Genomic DNA, 7,856 nt, shown 5'->3' on the forward strand with positions numbered 1-7,856 from the left:
CGGTAAGAAAACGTTAGATCGAACAACACACTTTGCATATGGCAGTTTTTCATGCTGCCAGATTGTCAGAGTTAAGGGGAGATTGCTTTCCAAAGGCAATTGCTTTTTTGTGTTGATGTGTCAACGCGCCAGTTTTGCTCTTGTGACCTTTACATCTTCTTCCGAGCTTCGCTTTGGGTGAAGATCGCATCTGCAGACGATGTCCTGCTGAGAAAACAAGTTATCTGCACGACGATGGTATCCCGCCGCGAATGCGCGCAAGGGTGCTCGTCGGTTGACCTATTCGGCGAAAGAAACGTTAAATGATTTAGCGCATCAGTAATCGATTAATCGTTGCTCCGTGACATTTCTTATCCGGCAAAGCCATACGGCAAGCAAATTTTCTAGATAATCTCCTCTCAGCAAAACTAACAGCTGAATACCTTGGTATGAATCACTGAAGCGTTTAGAAGGCTTTCAAAGTTCCGAATCCAGCATAATTCGGCATTTCAGTTCATCACTCGCAACAGGTGATTATACGTGATGCCATGCGCAGGGTCTGATCGCTAATGATATATGGCGATGATTATATTGCTTCACGGCGTGTTTCGCCATTTTAGTCCTGATCATCTCAGCTTGCTTACAAGAGCGCCTCTAATGACCCCTTTCAAGAGGGCAGTAAGTCTAAGCATATTAACGCTTGTTTATTTATTTTTCTATTTTTTGTGCTGTGAATCTTCTTTCAGTTCAACTGTTGTTTCGTTGTAAGGAGCAGCAACAAATGAGCGCTGCTAGGACTGCACTGGTACGAAGCGTGCCTGACGCATGCCATGCTATCCGTGGTAACATGTTTACACTGCCCGTAGCGCCCATAGCGACCGCATAATATACAGTGTACGCTGCGCTCGCAAATCATGTAGTGTGCATAGTGCACATAACACAAAGAGCATATATGGCGAAATGGACGACTACGTAATTGCTAAACACAGTGCGGGAAGCGCAGAGATGAAGAAAAATATATTTCTTTGGGGGCACAGCGTTCTCGCCGACAAACAAATCAGTTGTGCCTTCATCCCTGATTATAGCTATACCGTTAACCAAGTTTAGCATATTTTACAGCATTGAATCAGCGCATGCATTTACAAATGGATCCGGTTCAATTTCGCTCTAAGAAAAAATAGAGTATTTGGGGAGTATTTCTGCCACAAAACTATAATCGTCATCTGGCTTGCTCGCGTTTGCTTTCTTGAAAACCCGGCTCTCGCCACTTTCCTAAGAATGGTATGTTACGCTGATAGCGCGCACGCCGTTCGTGACCGGGAAGTGCCGGGACCACGGTTATAACGCAAGAAAAGTGCGCGAGGTGGATGACGATTATCGTTGTGTGGCAGAAATATTCTGCAAATACTCGATTTTTCTTACACTCGGGTGTTCTTCTAACGCTGTACTGGCCGCTTCGAAATGTTACTTCCCCAATATATATGAAACAAAGTGGCGTTGCACATTTATATGTCCCGGAGTGCTTAAAGTGATGACTAGTTGTTGAACACGAAAGTCGCTAGAGCCACCTTTTCGAAAAGTGTACTCGTCGTCGCCTGGCCATCAACTTGAAGAAATGTCCCCTTGTCGAAACAATGGCTCTAGCGACGCTTCTTGTAAGATGAATTCCACTTCTTCAAGCTTTCATCTTCACCTGTACTTCTGCCATAGTGCTAATGGGGTAAATGAACAGAATGTTGACGAGAAAAGACTGTTGATGATAAAAGAGCTAAACATGGCGGCAGGGCATGCAACGTTATGATATATTTGAGCCTTTTCTGTCAACCATTCTACAGGAAGCAGGTGCAACAGAACGTTCGACGGTTGGCAGTGCTGGCCTCCGACGCCAGTGGGCGCCGAAGCCCGGGCGCCGTGTCCTCATCTCCTTCCCGGACAAGTGAATGTTTTCGGTCAGTCGCCTGGTTTACACCTCATCTTTCATGTTGACAACCGTTACTCGGCTTTGCGATTTGTTCATTTTTTCTTAAAGAAAACCACGTCCTTGAATAAACTGTAGCAGAGTAACAACAGCAGTTACCATCTTCAGGATGTCACAATTCAGTTTCGAATGACATTTACAAACTCAGCCGTGGAAATTGCCGTCTTCTTAAGCTAGGCCCACAACTACATCGCAATAGTTCCGCACATGAAATCCACTAGTATTTCCGGTTGACTAATACGTTGGTTACGTTACATGGTAGCAGAATTATAACCACAATCTTCAGGCTCACTCGATCTCCTTGAATTTTAACATTCAAAATTGGACGGATGCTGCTTTTAGATTTTAAGATTATTTCTATCTATTCAGAAAGCTTTTTTTTTAATTAAACAATGGCATAAAAAATTTTATGTGTCCAACTTAGCCGATTTAGTGCACTGATCATTGGTACTATTAGTCAACGTAAAGATTGTCGTGCTAATACAAGTTATGTTATACAGGTGAACCAGGTTCGGATCCCGGGTTTCTTCAAAAGCGAGGAGGGAGGGAGGGGGGTCTGACGTGGAGATTCTGATCGATGATGATTGCACGCATGACTGTGATCAATAACAATAGCCTTGAAAACTTCACTTGAGAGTCGGCACTTGTGTTCGTGTGCCTTCTATGTTTTCGTCTTATTCCGTAGCGCCGTTTCATAATAATAAGTCCTTACCAACTCGCCCAATTTTCAGTCCTACTTGGTATAAATAATATTCACGTCCCAGTGAGTGCTCCTTTTCCAACGACACAGCAACAGCTTGGAAGAATGACGTTTAGGAGTTTGTCACGTGCCGCACGCTGCACGGCACTGGCCACACAAACGTAAAGGGTGGGGAGGGGGAGAAGGACATCTATAAATTCCTCCTGGGTCCGCGCATGTATGCAAAGAAGCAATATTTTCGTGCTACGAAAGCCGACGACCACCACTACCTCTTGTACACTGCACCAGCTAGATATAAAGAGTGGATGTCGTTATCTAAATGCACATTCTCGTGAAGACGTCGCAAACACAGACAAAGCGTATAAACTTGGAGCAAGGTGCAACATATAAGCTGTGCCAATAGCGTATCGCTACATTTGTGCTTTATGGTACACTCACAAAAAGGATTCTCGTGGAAAAGCTCGAAGAAAGTACACGCTTGGCGTTTGTATAAGGCACCTAGAACAAGTGCATATTTTTGTTTCGAACATCACTAATTTCAAAGCGGTCTTATATTTTTCATGTTCTCCCGGAAACAGCGGCCGCGAAATATGACTGTCACTTGAATGGTTCATGGAATGGCATTGCTGCAGACTACACATCCTGTACCAGCTCACCCACCGAAGTAAGGAGCTCATCATGAAATCCTTCTAAGCCTTTTCGGTAGAGTGTCACATTGAAGTATATTTACTTAACATTACACATTTTGCTATAATCGTAACTAAACAGTTGACTCGTATATTGTTTTTCTTGTATGCTTACAGGGATTTATTTCTTTTGTGCAATATTGTGCACGAAAACACCACTTACAAAAAACACGTTGCTAAAAGATCTAAAGTTCTTTGTTAAATTTCCATAACCTTCGACACTTGTTTCTTTGGACATGTGTTTGTAATGCAAGAGACAATGTTGGACGCAAGCGTGCCTAGCAACATATTTGTTTTCATTCTAGGATTCCGAACTGGTGCTTTTACATAACATTGCCCAAGATCTAGGCGACGACGTGCCCTGGGAACAAAAGCTGCACAGCGGTGAGGACGGAATCGTAGAAGAGAAGATCGACCGCTTCAAGGATTGTCTCGAAAGTGTCCTCCTAAAACCACTTCCTCACTTAGGTATACATCTTCACAGATCCTTACCAATCTGATATATTCCATAATATGTTCCTCTATAACCTTGATCAACCGAATGATAAATTTCTCCTCGCACCTTGCAGGTGTCAGTGAGTCTATTTGTCCCAGAACTTGGGACGGGTGGAGCTGCTGGAACGATACGCTGCCCGGTCGCACAGCGTACGCACCTTGCCCCCAGTTCGTCGCCGGATTCGTACCGTACAGTGAGTGCGTCATTTTAGTTGAATCGCAACGTAATGAACAGAAATAGATCTGTATTAGTGTAGAATATAGGATGAAATATAATTGTATCGAGCAGGGGGAGGGGAATCCAGTCCGATCTTGCGTCCTATTATTGGCTACTTGAACCATGTGTAGCTGCACCATTTCTGGAGGGGAAATCACCGCTTCTAGATCACCGCTTCACCGCTTCAGAGGGCCGGCTGTTGTGGCATGGTATAAAGAAAGAGAGAAATGTATTGCGGAAAGGCAGGGAGGTTAACCAGAAAACATGTCTTGTTTGCTACCCTGCACTGGGGAAGGGGAGACAGAAAAGTAAGAAAGAGAGGAATGGGATAGGGAGGGAGGGAAGCACATACACGCACACACACAGACAAAGGAGTTTCACAATCGTTCAACGAGGCAAATGTACGAAAACGGTAGACGTTTTTCAGCAGGTAAAGCGAATGTGAAGCCGCTTTTCTGTTTGCGGCTGCTCGCTGCTTCTGATGGCTTCCAATAAAACAATACAGCACGACTTACAGTAAAGTCTTCATTTAACATATAGTATGCATGCAATCGTTGAGCTTTAAGTTTCTTTCACGCCGGCGCTAAACAGTCAGGTGGGTATGCGGTTTTTATTTAGCTAGGAAGCTTTAAATCACGATAGTGTTTATAACTAGTATGACCTGAGGCCTCAGTAAACTGTAAAGGCTCGCCACAATCATAAAGTACGCAGACGCTGCTTAAAATAAACCGTCCGGGCATGTATTGTGTGACATGGCATTTTACAGCTATTCTGTAATGAACTATGCAGCATAGCGAGAATCACAGTGTTCGCATTAGGCCTCGAGTAATAGTTCAGTAGCGCATTACTTCGCTTGGTCATCCAATCTCGCTTCCGCTTTATTCATGTAAGCGTTTAAACCGATATAATTTCTGCAGACATTAGTCAGCTTACTCGTATCCGAGTTCATGGCTGCGTAAATCGTCACTGTACTGACAGACGCAGCCTTACGGTACATCGACTGTCACTGATCTGGATACACATATTCTCGTTCACTTGCGAAAGGGCAGGCGCACAAGGTGTGCACTTCCAACGGAACTTGGTTTGTCCATCCCGTCACTGGTCACGTCTGGTCCAACTACACGGCTTGCGTCGACACCCACGACCTACAGGTCCGTGTCATAAGTGCTTTTTTTACCTTCTGATATAACCATGCCATGTGGCATCCCTTTGCATTGTATAAACATGTTGTGTGTTGCATGCTCTTCTGAAAAAGGAACAGTTTTGCAAGAAATGCGAAGTACTGACAGCGATAGCAATGCATATAAAATAGCTATACAAAGGCTCGTTGCTTTACTGACCTTAAACACTACAGCAAGCATTCTCGCACCAATTAAATGAAGAAACATGGTGTCTGTGCGCGTGGGCAAGCATGGACACACTTCACTCGATGCGCGCGAGCACCGGCTTTCGCAACACTGGCGTTATGAACAGCGCAAACAGAAATGAGCAAACGTGTCGCATTGCTTCTCGCTTCTTTGCAACGTTGGGCGCACGGAGATGTCGGCGAAGAACTCAACACGAAGCCAGCAGCGAAGTCGGCTCTCTCAACTTTTGTAACCGCGCAAGGGAGTGCAAGCGCGACGCCTTTTACGACATTTTGCTGGGCGGAGCACGTGAGAGCTCCAGGCTGGTCTGGCAAGATGAGAAGGACCGCGCTTCATCAGCAACCGCCCCTGCCTTATGTCCTCGCCTGTCCCCTTCCTTGCACGCCCCCCCCCCCCCTATTTTAGAAGACGGCGCCCTCTGTAACATGCTTTCTCTCGATTCCACAGAGTACCGCGCGAGGTACCATAGAGCCTCATCACACTTGGACCTTTTGCGGACCACCCCACCAACGCCGACGGCGAATGTTCGCTCGGTGTGTCTCGATAATTATAGCCGCACTAAAGTCTAACAGCCGAAGTTTTGCGAGGATTTCGTTTCCGCTTGGGCTTACACAATATGGTCGTGTCGGCCGGCGCCATTATTGCATATTAAGCGCGAGCGAGTCCAATTTGAAAAGAACTAGCGAGACTTTCAGTGAGTTCATTCAATATTGTCCCCTCTCTTCGCAGTACGGCAACTTGGTGAACTCGCTGTACGTCGCTGGATACACGATATCATTGGTGGCTCTCACCTTGTCCCTTATCATATTTTTCTCTTTCAGGTGAGCAGTTCCCCATATCTATAATGATGTTGTTAATGATGATGATGATGCAAACTTTATTGGGGTCCAGAGAAGACCTGTCATCTTTGAACATTCGGATCAGTGGTATGAGAGATCTATCAAAAAATAAATATTTGTATCGTGTCTTACAAGCTTCTGTCATGTAAACAATGCACACAATGTATACATTACCCCAATTATAGGCTATTTAAGTGACATTTCGGTCTCTCCATAACATAATTAAACCAAGACAATCACGGCATGTACTGGTAAGAAAGAAGCCCTCTTATAAAGATGCTAAACATAGTAAAAGCCATATCTGAAAGCTGCCTAAAACACCATCATCACCATGTCTAATTCACTTGGCCATCAGTACAGATAATTTCAAATGATCGCTTAGATGGTGACGTCAGGTCTTCCTAATGGTCAGCGTCGGAAAAAAACTAAATAATTGAGCTTCAGCTATTTCCCCTGCCGAACTACTCATCTTCCTGCATTCTACTTTCATGAATTCGTTTTTACAGCAACTTGAGTTGCAAAGTGCACGCTTTCAAGTCAACGAATGTATTAATTTTCTCCTTGCAGATCGCTTCGTTGCAAGAGAATAACTATTCATAAGAACTTGTTCACATCGTTTATTTGTCAGCAACTTCTGCTGGATACTCTGGTACGTGCAAGTCGTCGCGGAACACATGTAATCGAACTGAACCCGGGGAGACGAGATCAAAGACGCATGTTTTTTTAATATATCAAGCGCCAACACTGAATCTAACCTGATCAGAAAGAAGCAATTTATTTTCTCCTATCCATTGCCTACGTCAGAGTTGGTGTCAGGTTCTGCACGTGGTGACGCAGCACTTCCTGTCTGCAACTACTGTGGATGTTCTGCGAGGGCCTTTACTTGCACACGCTCCTGGTACTTGCATTCGTCGACGAAGACAAAGCCATCAAGTGGTTTCGTGTCGATTGGCTGGGGGTATGTGCTTCAAGTTCTGGGCAAGCGGGCGTATACAGTGAGCGCAAATATGGAAGATGCATTTTATATGATTTTATTTACGCGTCTATGTATTCTACCTTTAGAACCCTTTGGTTTTATACGGAGAATGACTAAAGAATAAAGAATAAGGGATAGTAAAAATAAATAATAACGAGAAGGCTGTTTACCAGCAACGGTGGCTGAGATATTGTTAACATACCAGTACCGCAGCATAATACTAGTATAGCATAAAAATGACTAACGTCAGTTCATACAAATAATAACTATCATACTATACATTTTGGTAAATTCTTACAACTAATAAGAGGTACAGTATTCGCAGGACCTTCATTGCGTTCTTTCGATGTTCGTAGCCGCAATGGCTGAAAAAACATGCCGTCTTACATGAACAAACTTTAATTTATTGGTCAATTCGCGGAGACATGCAATGCGGCTGTGACACCACTTTCGGATGCTTCATCAAGCATGGTGAAGATACAGTTTATGAAAAAATAATGGTAGGCGAGAAATACTTCGACCGTGCTACCAGTCTTCATTTGGGACTATCATTTACGAATTGCATGCATAAAGTCATTGTTATTGAGATTAATATATTATTACCTTCATAATAAGTGTT

The 7,856-nt window shown here is 44.0% G+C and overlaps 1 protein-coding gene across 1 annotated transcript in view; it reads left to right on the plus strand.

The window, feature by feature from the left end:
- Positions 1 to 1,816: 1,816 nt before the first annotated feature.
- Positions 1,817 to 7,856, plus strand: part of LOC119386884 (calcitonin gene-related peptide type 1 receptor) — a 30,622-nt gene continuing 24,582 nt past the window's right edge. The window contains exons 1-2 of the mRNA XM_037654160.2: positions 1,817 to 1,928; positions 3,236 to 3,321. The gene's annotated coding sequence lies outside the window, so the exon portion shown is untranslated. The remainder of the gene's footprint in view (positions 1,929 to 3,235; positions 3,322 to 7,856) is intronic.

Source organism: Rhipicephalus sanguineus, chromosome 3 (genome assembly GCF_013339695.2).
Source record: "Rhipicephalus sanguineus isolate Rsan-2018 chromosome 3, BIME_Rsan_1.4, whole genome shotgun sequence".
In the NCBI taxonomy this organism is placed as follows: domain Eukaryota; kingdom Metazoa; phylum Arthropoda; class Arachnida; order Ixodida; family Ixodidae; genus Rhipicephalus; species Rhipicephalus sanguineus.